The 15,279-nt window shown below is 39.3% G+C and overlaps 1 protein-coding gene across 6 annotated transcripts in view; it reads left to right on the top strand.

The window, feature by feature from the left end:
• LOC128660495 (uncharacterized) overlaps positions 1–8,845 on the top strand; it is a 422,478-nt gene extending 413,633 nt beyond the window's left edge. For all 6 annotated transcript variants that reach the window (XM_053714388.1, XM_053714387.1, XM_053714386.1 and 3 more), the window contains one exon: positions 8,400–8,845. The gene's annotated coding sequence lies outside the window, so the exon portion shown is untranslated. The remainder of the gene's footprint in view (positions 1–8,399) is intronic.
• The last annotated feature ends 6,434 nt before the right edge of the window (positions 8,846–15,279 follow it).

Here is a 15,279-nt window from a genome sequence, read left to right as displayed (position 1 = left end):
AGTCTTGCCCACTCAGGAGGCCCCTAGTACATCTAGCGCGCCAATACTCCTTACTATGCAACAATTAACGGCTGTAATGGATAATTCTGTCAAAAACATTTTAGCCAAAATGAACACTTATCAGCGTAAGCGCGACTGCTCTGTTTTAGATACTGAAGAGCATGACGACGCTGATAATAATGTTTCTGAAGGGCCCCTAACCCAGTCTGATGGGGCCAGGGAGGTTTTGTCTGAGGGAGAAATTACTGATTCAGGGAACATTTCTCAACATGCTGAACCTGATGTGATTACATTTAAATTTAAGTTGGAACATCTCCGCATTCTGCTTAAGGAGGTATTATCCACTCTGGATGATTGTGACAAGTTGGTCATCCCAGAGAAACTATGTAAAATGGACAAGTTCCTAGAGGTGCCGGGGCTCCCAGAAGCTTTTCCTATACCCAAGCGGGTGGCGGACATTGTTAATAAAGAATGGGAAAGGCCCGGTATTCCTTTCGTCCCTCCCCCCATATTTAAAAAATTGTTTCCTATGGTCGACCCCAGAAAGGACTTATGGCAGACAGTCCCCAAGGTCGAGGGAGCGGTTTCCACTTTAAACAAACGCACCACTATACCCATAGAGGATAGTTGTGCTTTCAAAGATCCTATGGATAAAAAATTAGAAGGTTTGCTTAAAAAGATGTTTGTTCAGCAGGGTTACCTTCTACAACCAATTTCATGCGTTGTCCCTGTCGCTACAGCCGCATGTTTCTGGTTCGATGAGCTGATAAAGGCGGTCGATAGTGATTCTCCTCCTTATGAGGAGATTATGGACAGAATCAATGCTCTCAAATTGGCTAATTCTTTTACCCTAGACGCCACTTTGCAATTGGCTAGGTTAGCGGCTAAGAATTCTGGGTTTGCTATTGTGGCGCGCAGAGCGCTTTGGTTGAAATCTTGGTCGGCTGATGCGTCTTCCAAGAACAAGCTACTTAACATTCCTTTCAAGGGGAAAACGCTGTTTGGCCCTGACTTGAAAGAGATTATCTCTGATATCACTGGGGGTAAGGGCCACGCCCTTCCTCAGGATCGGCCTTTCAAGGCAAAAAATAAACCTAATTTTCGTCCCTTTCGTAGAAACGGACCAGCCCAAAGTGCTACGTCCTCTAAACAAGAGGGTAATACTTCTCAAGCCAAGCCAGCTTGGAGACCAATGCAAGGCTGGAACAAGGGAAAGCAGGCCAAGTAACCTGCCACTGCTACCAAGACAGCATGAAATGTTGGCCCCCGATCCGGGACCGGATCTGGTGGGGGGCAGACTCTCTCTCTTCGCTCAGGCTTGGGCAAGAGATGTTCTGGATCCTTGGGCGCTAGAAATAGTCTCCCAAGGTTATCTTCTGGAATTCAAGGGGCTTCCCCCAAGGGGGAGGTTCCACAGGTCTCAGTTGTCTTCAGACCACATAAAAAGACAGGCATTCTTACATTGTGTAGAAGACCTGTTAAAAATGGGAGTGATTCATCCTGTTCCATTAAGAGAACAAGGGATGGGGTTCTACTCCAATCTGTTCATAGTTCCCAAAAAAGAGGGAACGTTCAGACCAATCTTAGATCTCAAGATCTTAAACAAGTTTCTCAAGGTTCCATCGTTCAAGATGGAAACCATTCGAACTATTCTTCCTTCCATCCAGGAAGGTCAATTCATGACCACGGTGGATTTAAAGGATGCGTATCTACATATTCCTATCCACAAGGAACATCATCGGTTCCTAAGGTTCGCATTCCTGGACAAGCATTACCAGTTCGTGGCGCTTCCTTTCGGATTAGCCACTGCTCCAAGGATTTTCACAAAGGTACTAGGGTCCCTTCTAGCTGTGCTAAGACCAAGGGGCATTGCTGTAGTACCTTATTTGGACGACATTCTGATTCAAGCGTCGTCCCTTCCTCAAGCAAAGGCTCACACGGACATAGTCCTGGCCTTTCTCAGATCTCACGGATGGAAAGTGAACGTGGAAAAGAGTTCTCTATCTCCGTCAACAAGGGTTCCCTTCTTGGGAACAATAATAGACTCCTTAGAAATGAGGATATTTCTGACAGAGGCCAGAAAAACAAAGCTTCTAGACTCTTGTCGGATACTTCATTCCGTTCCTCTTCCTTCCATAGCTCAGTGCATGGAAGTGATCGGGTTGATGGTAGCGGCAATGGACATAGTTCCTTTTGCGCGCATTCATCTAAGACCATTACAACTGTGCATGCTCAGTCAGTGGAATGGGGATTATACAGACTTGTCTCCGAAGATACAAGTAAATCAGAGGACCAGAGACTCACTCCGTTGGTGGCTGTCCCTGGACAACCTGTCACAAGGGATGACATTCCGCAGACCAGAGTGGGTCATTGTCACGACCGACGCCAGTCTGATGGGCTGGGGCGCGGTCTGTGGATCCCTGAAAGCTCAGGGTCTTTGGTCTCGGGAAGAATCTCTTCTACCGATAAATATTCTGGAACTGAGAGCGATATTCAATGCTCTCAAGGCTTGGCCTCAGCTAGCGAGGGCCAAGTTCATACGGTTTCAATCAGACAACATGACAACTGTTGCGTACATCAACCATCAGGGGGGAACAAGGAGTTCCCTAGCGATGGAAGAAGTGACCAAAATCATTCTATGGGCGGAGTCTCACTCCTGCCACCTGTCCGCTATCCACATCCCAGGAGTGGAAAATTGGGAAGCGGATTTTCTGAGTCGTCAGACATTGCATCCGGGGGAGTGGGAACTCCATCCGGAAATCTTTGCCCAAGTCACTCAGCTGTGGGGCATTCCAGACATGGATCTGATGGCCTCTCGTCAGAACTTCAAAGTTCCTTGCTACGGGTCCAGATCCAGGGATCCCAAGGCGGCTCTAGTGGATGCACTAGTAGCACCTTGGACCTTCAAACTAGCTTATGTGTTCCCGCCGTTTCCTCTCATCCCCAGGCTGGTAGCCAGGATCAATCAGGAGAGGGCGTCGGTGATCTTGATAGCTCCTGCGTGGCCACGCAGGACTTGGTATGCAGATCTGGTGAATATGTCATCGGCTCCACCTTGGAAGCTACCTTTGAGACGAGACCTTCTTGTTCAGGGTCCGTTCGAACATCCGAACCTGGTTTCACTCCAGCTGACTGCTTGGAGATTGAACGCTTGATCTTATCGAAGCGAGGGTTCTCAGATTCTGTTATCGATACTCTTGTTCAGGCCAGAAAGCCTGTAACTAGAAAGATTTACCACAAAATTTGGAAAAAATATATCTGTTGGTGTGAATCTAAAGGATTCCCTTGGGACAAGGTTAAGATTCCTAAGATTCTATCCTTCCTTCAAGAAGGATTGGAAAAAGGATTATCTGCAAGTTCCCTGAAGGGACAGATTTCTGCCTTGTCTGTGTTACTTCACAAAAAGCTGGCAGCTGTGCCAGATGTTCAAGCCTTTGTTCAGGCTCTGGTTAGAATTAAGCCTGTTTACAAACCTTTGACTCCTCCTTGGAGTCTCAATTTAGTTCTTTCAGTTCTTCAAGGGGTTCCGTTTGAACCCTTACATTCCGTTGATATTAAGTTATTATCTTGGAAAGTTTTGTTTTTAGTTGCAATTTCTTCTGCTAGAAGAGTTTCAGAATTATCTGCTCTGCAGTGTTCTCCTCCTTATCTGGTGTTCCATGCAGATAAGGTGGTTTTACGTACTAAACCTGGTTTTCTTCCAAAAGTTGTTTCTAACAAAAACATTAACCAGGAGATTATCGTACCTTCTCTGTGTCCGAAACCAGTTTCAAAGAAGGAACGTTTGTTGCACAATTTGGATGTTGTTCGCGCTCTAAAATTCTATTTAGAAGCTACAAAGGATTTTAGACAAACATCTTCCTTGTTTGTTGTTTATTCCGGTAAAAGGAGAGGTCAAAAAGCAACTTCTACCTCTCTCTCTTTTTGGATTAAAAGCATCATCAGATTGGCTTACGAGACTGCCGGACGGCAGCCTCCCGAAAGAATCACAGCTCATTCCACTAGGGCTGTGGCTTCCACATGGGCCTTCAAGAACGAGGCTTCTGTTGATCAGATATGTAGGGCAGCGACTTGGTCTTCACTGCACACTTTTACCAAATTTTACAAGTTTGATACTTTTGCTTCTTCTGAGGCTATTTTTGGGAGAAAGGTTTTGCAAACCGTGGTGCCTTCCATTTAGGTGACCTGATTTGCTCCCTCCCTTCATCCGTGTCCTAAAGCTTTGGTATTGGTTCCCACAAGTAAGGATGACGCCGTGGACTGGACACACCTATGTTGGAGAAAACAGAATTTATGTTTACCTGATAAATTACTTTCTCCAACGGTGTGTCCGGTCCACGGCCCGCCCTGGTTTTTTTAATCAGGTCTGATAATTTATTTTCTTTAACTACAGTCACCACGGTACCATATGGTTTCTCCTATGCAAATATTCCTCCTTAACGTCGGTCGAATGACTGGGGTAGGCGGAGCCTAGGAGGGATCATGTGACCAGCTTTGCTGGGCTCTTTGCCATTTCCTGTTGGGGAAGAGAATATCCCCACAAGTAAGGATGATGCCGTGGACCGGACACACCGTTGGAGAAAGTAATTTATCAGGTAAACATAAATTCTGTTTTTGTGTGAGTGAGTACTACAGTATTCGCCAATCTTGTAGTACTGTTACTAATTGCCATGTAATAATATACTTGTGAGTGGATACTACAGTATTTTCTGTATTTGTACTTCTGTACTACTGCTATGTATTGCTGTGCAATAGTTTACTTCTCGTGTGAGTGGATCCTACAGTATTTTATTATCTTATATTACTGTTGTTTATTACCATGCACTATTATACTTTATTTTAAAGTGGTTACTACAGTATTTCCCATATCTGGTTTTACTGTTGTTATTGCCGTGCAATAATATATTTTCCTTGTGAGTGCATACTTCAGTATTTCTTATATCTTGTATTACTGCTATTTATTCTGCGCAGTAGTATACCTTTTATTTGTATGAAGATACTACATGGAAGAGAGTCCCATATCTTGTACTTCTGTTATGTATTGCCGTGCAATTGTATACTTAATTTCTGTGTGGATATTTCAGTATTTTCTTTATCTTGTACTACTGTTATTTATTGCTGTGCAATCGTATAATTTATTTCTGCGTGGATATGTCAGTATTTTCCATATCTTGCACTACTGCTGCTTATTGCCATGCAATACTATACCTTTATTTGTGCGATGATGCTACAGTATGTTCCATATCTGGTACTACCGTTATTTATTGCTGTGCAATATTATACCTTTACTAGTGTATGGATACATCAGTATTTTCTATTTTTGTAGACTGTTATTTTTTGCTGTGCAATGATATTTCTACAGTATCTCATTCTTATGCTGCTGTTATACATTGTTGTACATTTTATCTCACTTATGGCGAGAGAATTTACAGGATATTCATACATTTGAGTTCCTGTTATTTATAATGTACTGTTGTGTTCCATACTCCTACAGTTTCCATACTTTAGTTTGTTTTCTTTCTCTTTCCTAAGGAATCTATGGAACAGACTGAAATTTATCTGCTGGATTATCCCATTAGAGGGTAGATCATCCATCTGGTAGTCCTACAATCAAATGCATGGTTTGCATACTGGTTATGGTCTTTCATTCTGCCAAAATTAACTATTCTGAGTTTATAGCAGCTGTGCTGTTTTCATGCAAGCCTACTTGTAAGCATGTTTGTCCGGTTGTTGGTGAGGTTTTCTACTTTCTGCAAAGATGATTTCGGTCCAGATATCTGGATTTGTTAACTCTTCACCCTCTGGGGGATTTGCATTGCTTTATTGACTGAGCAGTGTTCCTTTTCCTTAGGATGTTTCATATCCTTGGTATTTCAGGATCAGAGGCTTTCTGAGGATAATGTTTTATGGAATATGTCCATGCAATAAAATAATCTACCTTTGCTTTATCTGCATAGGTCAGACTTGATTTTTTTTTCAGTAGGCCTGGTTTGTTTGGTATTCCAGGGTTCTGGGATTCATTTTTCAAAGGAACAGGACAAGTTTTGGTCTGGGCGGCCTTAAACATTTCCTTTGTCTCCTATTTCTAGGAGATCAGATGACAGAGAGCCATCCTTTCAGTGTGTGCAAGATTTGGAGGTTATGGGAGTAATTCTCCGTATTCCGGGGATTCCTCGAAGGAGAAGTTTTTATTCCTAGCCCCTGTTTATTTTAGCGTATATCTATTCAGAGCATCTACTCTAGTTTCTCTGCAGTTATGGCTAGAGATGAAAACTGTTGAGGAGTCTGTTTCTTCAATTCCAAGGGTATTCCCTTTGGCAGTAGTGAGAGCCTGTTCTCATTAGTCCCTATCTCTATTACCGTATCTTGGTATATGGAGATGGTAGGTCTAATTGTGTCTTGATGGGGGCATTCTGGAGTACTCGAGGGTGTCAGGAAGGTTTGGTTGCCTCGAGGTGAGGCTACAAATAATGTTTTAGGCTCTTCATGTAATATTCAGATTCCTTCAGATGTATCCTCTTCTCAAATCAGTCAGACATATTATTTTTGTTTACCTTTTACCTCGTTGGTACCACAGTGCTCTGGCAATACCATAGTTTTCTTATCTTCTGAGTACGACAGAAATCTTATGTTTTAATTCTCAGCATCTCTTGTTTCCTGGCTTATTATCTGGAGGTTGATTATAGGAGTAATCAGTCTCTCTGGATATTCCACAATCTTCCAGCTTTGATTTGAGATTGAGTGATCCTCAATCGACTTTGATATACGCCATCGGTCTCTTGGATTTCTTATTAGTAGTTTTCTTTTTCCCAATGGTGTTTTACCAAAGGTATTTGCTTGTTTCAGACAAAGAAAATATTGTTGCAATCTATTTGCGACTGCTTGCTGTTGGAGGTGGGTTGCAGACCTGGTGCGTCTGCTTGGGGGTTGTATGTTTAGATGTGTGGAAAAAGTTTTTAGTCAAGAAAGCATTACAGGATATCTTGGTCAGCCCTCTAACAAGTTGTATTCTGCATTTTCTTTTTTGTCATGCAGGTAGTTTGTTTGCCTTCCTATTCAAGGTGTTTATCAGGTTCTGATTTGTTATCAGACATGTTCTCAACCCAATCTCTCCTCCATGGAGTTTGAATCCGGTTCTAAGAGGCTTACGGCATCTTTCTTTGGATTCTTTACCTTCGTGTTTATTCAGTCTCTTTCCTTCCAAAAATTGTATCTACTGAAACAATTAACCAGGAAATCGTGGTTTTAGTAAGATATCTGAGTTCTATGTGTAAGCCACAAACTCATTCGGAAGTTCTTATTTATTCATTTCTCTGTGACTTTTAAGGGCCACAAGACCACAACAGTCACTTTAGCTACTTGGCTTAATGCTTTAATTCATAAAGCACATTTGGTTTCATAAAAGACTCCCCCAAATGCATTACTACTCATTCCACTAGAGCAGTTGCTTCACTGCTTAGATATAATTTCCCATCTGTGATGTCTCGTGGACTCTCCCCATCTTGTGAAAGAAATCAATTTATGCTTGCCTGACAAATTAATTTCTTTCATAATGGTAAGAGTCAACAACCTTCTCCTTTGTCTTTCTGTTGCTAGCAGAACTTGTTTTGAACTTCATTTGCCCTTTTCTGCTTTTCTACTTCTCGATTTATTTAGCTTTGTGTATGATTAAGGGGTTCTGGAAGAGTGGGAGGGATCAAAGCTCTAGTATGTTGGAGTGTTTTTGCCGCCTCCTTGGTGGACTGGAGTGAAATCTCACATGTGATGTCTTGTGGACTCTCACCATCATAAAATAAATTAATTTATAAGTTATTACTTCAAAAAATACTATGGTAAAACACAATCCTTGTATTTTTTTTATTGCACTATTGTTTTCATATAACTGTGTTCCATTAACTCTCTGGAAATAGGGTTAAACACATAGTAATGTCAGCTTAAGAGCACCAACGCAGTTCAGCACATCTGGTGTGCAAATGACAAGACGAACAGGAGTTTAGCCACCAATCACTACCTAGGTCCCTCCCAGTAGTGCAGTGCTTCTCCTGCGCCTTTCTAGGTATGCTTTTCGACCAATGCAATCGTGAAAGTTTAGTTTTGACTAGACTATCCCTTTAATAAATAAGATGTAACTAAGCTCCTGCGTTTAGCTAAATAATCAATTAGTGGCTTGTAGCCTGGTCAAACTGGTGGAGCTTCCATGGGTAATACTATATGTACTATTGCCTTTCTGGGAGTAGTTGAGAAAATACAATGTATTATAAAAATTGCAAGAAAAGCAGTCAAAATAAATCATTGGTGTTCAATGCATTTTTTTAAAACTCTCTAGTTTAAAAAATTTTATTGGAAATTTAATTTTGAGTTGAATGATCCTGTTAACATTTTATTTTATTTATTTACAGGAACTGAACTGAAGATAAAGAATACTATGGTGTTCTTTTATAGATATTATGGGCTATGTTATCTAAGCAGCTACTGTTTTAGTTTACGGTTTATTGTATTTTTAAAAATGTTTTCTGTTAAAAGAAATGTAAATATTTTTTGTATCATCCCAATAAGAAACTGAGAGTTATCTTCATTTCACATAACGTCCAATTATCTCTACTCTTGTGCTAAAAGATAAAATGGCAAGGAAAACTAGCGAACATTATTTTTATGTATATTTGTGCCAGGATGACATAATCAAGTAGTCTTTTGATCTGATCAAGAAGAAACAAGCAACGTAATCACAGTGCCCAGTCTACAGTAGAACCTGTCTCCAAATTATTTTATGTATTTATCATTAAGTTGATTACTATTACAGTATACAAACTGTGAACTAAAATAAAACATGCACTGCTTTTTTTAATGTCTCGTTTTATTTTTTAATATCTAAAAATATCTAAAAGAACATGTGAAATGATATCGCAGATGCTCGGTAAAACCTGTGTGAATTAAAACTGAAAATAGTAGGAATTATATTTTGTGCACAAATGGAAATACTTAAAAAACGGAGCACAGGAAAATAGCGTCTTTTCTTCAAAGCATTTATTGAAATAAACAGCATAAGGAAAGGATAAAATAATATACTTGCAAGTACAGACTGTCTGGTATGATGCGTTTCGGCCTAAGCCGTCATCAGATACCTAGGTAGCAACTTGTACTGTAGCCTTTTATAGGCATATATATTTAACCTGAATAGGAACACCTGGGAACCATCTATTGTTAATTCTAATTGCAATTCTAATGGTACTTTAACCACTAAATCTCTACTAAAAGCTTACATACTGAACTCTGGGATAGGAGAAACTACTTATTATATGCACTAGAGTAATACTTATAAACGCTGTACTGGTATAAGAAATCAATTAACATTATTTAATATGTATTAAATTTTAACACATGTTCCAGGAAAGTATCTATTTTGACTTAAAGTTACTTACTCTGGATGTCAATATCAAATATAAGCGTATCAGCAATATAAATTAAAATAGCGCAATAATGTAGAATATCCTAAACCATACAGGATTTTAAAGGAGCCCTTATAAATACAAGAGTAAACTAGAGTGAAACCATGCATACTCTGATGTGTCTGAAGACACTTTGATAAACATTAAAGTAAAGCATTCAAAAATTAATGCCTGTTTACTTGTAGATGCATAGTATTGCAAATAGATCACTCATAAAAAATTACATTCTTTAAAATAATTTAAAGGGACTCAAACAGCTAAATAGTAAGAATATATGAGCATAATGAACAAGATTTTAAATTCTATTTCCATACATTAATTATATCAGCCTCAGTGTTGAAACCTTGAGGCAATCTAGTATTTAGATTGAAAATCCAAAAGATTTCTCTTCTGGACAAAATCTCGTCCAGATTTCCTCATCTTACTGGACTCCTAACCTTTTCTATAACCATCCATTTGAATGAGGCCACGTGGCTATCATGTCTCTTAATGAAATGTTCTGCGAGAGCAGAGCAGGGAATTCTTGAAGAAATGTCATTCAAATGCTCCCGTATTCTGACTCGGGCCTCTCTGGTGGTCATACCCATGTACTGCATGTGACAAGCCACACACTGTACTAGGTAGACCACATAACTCGACCTACAATTAGTATAACCTGTTACATCATACACTCTTTGTGTGGTACAAGACTGAAACTGCTTGGCAATCCACGCATGGCCACAAGCTTTGCATGTATGGAAACCACATTTATAGTGGCCAATGCTTGTGAGACAATTTCTACGTCCTGGAGCTTTGTCTGTAACCATACTGGGTGAAAGATAGTTACCTAAATTGCGATTCCTCTTAGGAACAAAATTACAGCCTTTCAATATTACATCATATAAATCCTTGTCCCCCTTCAGGATAGGAAGATGTTTCCTTATGATATTTTTGACTTGCTCGTATTGATTAGAAAATGTAGTGACAAAAGTTAATTTACTCTTATCATGATACCTTTTATTTTTGGGTATTTCTTGCAGAAGGTCTTTTCTATCTATTTGAAGTACTTGTTGAAAAGCTCTATCGATTGCTGAATTTTGATAACCTCTCTGTAAAAATCTATCTTTGAGCCTAAGGCTCTCTGCAATGTAACTGCTTTCTTCTGAGCAATTACGTTTTAATCTTATAAACTCACCCTTGATGATTCCAAATCCAGTATGCTTTGGATGTGCACTTTTTGCATGCAATATAGTGTTAGATTGGAGCGGCTTACGATAAAGCTCACTCACTATTTTATTCTCTTCACAATTGCCCGTAAGTAGTACATCCAAATACGCTATTTTCTTGGGATCAAATTCATGGGTGAATTGTAAACCAACTGAGTTATTGTTAAGGAAATGTACAAAATCCTCCATCTGAGGGACTGTGCCCTTCCATATAAAAACCAAATCATCGATATACCTTCTGTAAAAATGGATACAACTTTTGTACTGGTTCCTATCTCCATAGACGTGGGACAGCTCCCACCAACCCATATAAAGGTTGGCGTACGATGGGGCAAACTTTGCCCCCATGGCCGTCCCACGCCTCTGGAGATAGTAATCTCCATTAAACAGAAAATAATTATGGTTAAGGAGGAATGTCGTTATCCGTATAACATAATCCTTAAAACAATCCTCAAAGTTGGTAAACTTATCAAGAAAAAAATGAATAGCTACTAGGCCTTGGTCATGTGGGATTGCTGAATACAATCCCACAACGTCCTCTGTGAGCCACAAAAAATCCTCTGACCAAATTTCATCATCTAGCAACCTTAGAAGGTGTTTGGTGTCTCGTATGTAACTGGGAATTAACTTTATAATGGGCTGTAGTAGTGAATCAACCCAAGTGGATAGCCTTTCCAATAGGGACCCTATCCCTGAAACTATGGGTCTGCCTTTAATGTTCTCCAGGGACTTGTGTATCTTTGGGAGATGGTGAAAAATAGGAACAATAGGTTCCGTGACATACAAAAAATCAAAAGTCATTTGATCAATAAAACCCCTTTCTCTACCATCATCCAAAATATGATACACAAGCCCCCGGAAAACATCTGTAGGATTGCTACTCAGTCTGCAATACACCTCAAAGTCTTCAAGTTGCCGCTTTGCTTCTTGTAAATACTCAGCCTTCCACATTACAACCATATTCCCTCCTTTGTCTGCTTACCTATAGACTATTGATTCTCTATCTTTGAGCTTTTTAATGGCCTGACGTTGTTTGAAGGAAAGATTGGATTGAATTTGTTCAGTAGATATTGACTTAGATAGACTCCTTAGGTCTGTCTCCACCCTATAGTGAAATGCCTCTAATACACTACCCCTAGACTTAATGGGGTAAAACACTGAGGGAGGTTTAAAACTTAAACCTCCCTTGGTTAAACCAAAATTGTCCTTGTAGGTTTCCATTTCTAATTCTAAGAGAGACATGTAGTCACTGGCCTCATCAAAATTTACATCACACATAGTGCCTAAACTCAAAGGCAAAAATTGTTGTATTTCTTCAGAATTAATATCTTTATTAGTAGCAAAATATTTCTTTAAAGTTAATTTATGTATAAAACAGTTCAGATCAATAACAGTATCTAGAAGGTTAAAGTTGACACTGGGGACAAACCCAGACCTAGAACTTCCAATTCCTCTTTATCAAAGATTTCAGTAGTTAAATTAACAACTGCTAAATTTTGTACTTGTTCTTTGTCTTTACTACTCTCAAACCATATCTTTTTGGCTGGGCGCTTGCCTCTCCTTTTTCTCTTTCTACTCCTATCCCCTGTTTTGTCCTGTCCAATTGAAAAACCTGTTCCCCTTGCTGTAAATTTTCTCCCTGAACTATATTCATTTTCTGTGTTCCTAATGCTTTCTTTCTGACCGCTATGTCTGAAGTTGCTGCATTTGTATTGGGAATACACTCTGGAATTACATTTGAATCACCCTGATTAAGACTAACCTGTTTAAGAGTTACCTCTTCTACTCCTGATGGTTGTATCAGATCTTCTTGTGCTTGATGGAGTATGGTAGGAATTAAGTCCTCCTCATCCGTAGATGAGTGTTCGGAATCTGAAAGGGAAAAGGAAACATGTTTGTTGCCACTTTTAACATTTTTCTTTTTGTTTTGGCGCTTTGCCTTATTTTTTCTTTGATTGTGTGGCCACACATACACACTGTTATTCTTATAGTCTGACTGATCTCTGTCAAATTTCCTTATCTTAATAGTGTCAATGTCCCCCTTGATTGCAGTAACAGATTCTCCCAAAACATCATCAAGCCTTTTGTAGTCTTTATGATTAATGAATAAATTCAGATCCACTTGTAATTCTGTGATCTCAGATTTAAGATTATCCAATTGCTGTTTCTTATAAGCAATCAACATAGTAATCAGTCTGATGGAGCAGTCTGTAAGAATAGCATTCCAATCTTTTATGAAATCAGTATCAGTCACAGGAAAAGTGGGGAATTTATACACTCTGAGCCCTCTGGGCACCATATTTAGAGATACATATTTTTCCATGAGATTAATATCCCACCACATTTGATATTCCTTCAAGAGCAAGGACTCCATTTTTTGGAAAATGTCTGATATAGAATATTTTTTAGTCTTGTCAGATAGAATGTCATCCAATGATGGTCTAGTAAGTTCCATGTCAGAAATATCCCTTAACGAAAAGGGAATAGTTTCCATGCTGCTTATTAAATGCTTACTCAGTCTTTAAGAAATTAAATCATAGACACAAGAAATAACTTTTTTCCAACTTTGATATCCCTCTGAGTCACTTCAGTTTTGTAAAACACTAGAGCATCAAACCCCCTATGCTAGCAAATGATAGTGCAATGGGTACAGCTTTAGGGAAAAAAGTTTCAGACGACAAGCCACAAAGCACCAAAGATTGCTGTCAAACCAAAAACACACTATCATCTGCCGAAGAGTAATAATCTATCACCTCTGTTTTTTTCTCTCCAACAAGTAATTCTTTTATCAAGTAAATAGACAGTTCCGAGTTAAACAACAAGGAAAATATGTTTTACTCACTTCGCCTCCGTGTCAGGATAAGTCATCTTTACTCACTCTTAGCTTGTAACAGCAGAGGAAATCCAGCTAACTTGAAGAGAATACTCCCAGATCGTCCGGCTCTGACGCCACAGATGCCGCAGTCTCACGGAAAACTCAGCGCCGCCATGCAACGCTCCGCGATGATGTCATCAGCAAAGGACCCTCACCGCAGCCAGACACGGAGCCGTAACTCTACCCGGATTATCCAAGGCCTGGTTTAAACGAAGAAACTCCTGATCACCGGGGTGAGTGCTTGATGTGGAGAGGGGTGGTAGATGCTCTGTGTCACTCAGGGATATAGGAGAAAATATTGATTTATTAAATCCTGGCAAACCGTGACTGACTCCCTGGGTCAGTAATGCACAAATGGAAATACTTAAAAAACGGAGCACAGGAAAATAGCGTCTTTTCTTCAAAGCATTTATTGAAATAAACAGCATAAGGAAAAGATAAAATAATATACTTGCAAGTACAGACTGTCTGGTATGACGCGTTTCGGCCTAAGCCGTCATCAGATACCTAGGTAGCAACTTGTACTGTAGCCTTTTATAGGCATATATGTTTAACCTGAATAGGAACACCTGGGAACCATCTATTGTTAATTCTAATTGCAATTCTAATGGTACATTAACCACTAAATCTCTACTAAAAGCTTACATACTGAACTCTGGGAAAGGAGAAACTACTTATTATATGCACTAGAGTAATACTTATAAACGCTGTACTGGTATAAGAAATCAATTAACATTATTTAATATGTATTAAATTTTAACACATGTTCCAGGAAAGTATCTATTTTGACTTAAAGTTACTTACTCTGGATGTCAATATCAAATATAAGCGTATCTCAGCAATATAAATTAAAATAGCGCAATAATGTAGAATATCCTAAACAATACAGGATTTTAAAGGAGCCCTTATAAATACAAGAGTAAACTAGAGTGAAACCATGCATACTCTGATGTGTCTGAAGACACTTTGATAAACATTAAAGTAAAGCATTCAAAAATTAATGCCTGTTTACTTGTAGATGCATAGTATTGCAAATAGATCACTCATAAAAAATTATATTCTTTAAAATAATTTAAAGGGACTCAAACAGCTAAATAGTAAGAATATATGAGCATAATGAACAAGATTTTAAATTCTATTTCCATACATTAATTATATCATCCTCAGTGTTGAAACCTTGAGGCAATCTAGTATTTAGATTGAAAATCCAAAAGATTTCTCTTCTGGACAAAATCTCGTCCAGATTTCCTCATCTTACTGGACTCCTAACCTTTTCTATAACCATCCATTTGAATGAGGCCACGTGGCTATCATGTCTCTTAATGAAATGTTCTGCGAGAGCAGAGCAGGGAATTCTTGAAGAAATGTCATTCAAATGCTCCCGTATTCTGACTCGGGCCTCTCTGGTGGTCATACCCACGTACTGCATGTGACAAGCCACACACTGTACTAGGTAGACCACATAACTCGACCTACAATTAGTATAACCTGTTACATCATACACTCTTTGTGTGGTACAAGACTGAAACTGCTTGGCAATCCACGCATGGCCACAAGCTTTGCATGTATGGAAACCACATTTATAGTGGCCAATGCTTGTGAGCCAATTTCTACGTCCTGGAGCTTTGTCTGTAACCATACTGGGTGAAAGATAGTTACCTAAATTGCGATTCCTCTTAGGAACAAAATTACAGCCTTTCAATATTACATCATATAAATCCTTGTCCCCCTTCAGGATAGGAAGATGTTTCCT

The sequence above is a fragment of the Bombina bombina genome, chromosome 5, assembly GCF_027579735.1.
Source record: "Bombina bombina isolate aBomBom1 chromosome 5, aBomBom1.pri, whole genome shotgun sequence".
Taxonomy (NCBI): domain Eukaryota; kingdom Metazoa; phylum Chordata; class Amphibia; order Anura; family Bombinatoridae; genus Bombina; species Bombina bombina.
The sequence above is the reverse complement of the archived record's forward strand: the minus strand, read 5'-3'. Positions and strand labels throughout refer to the sequence as shown.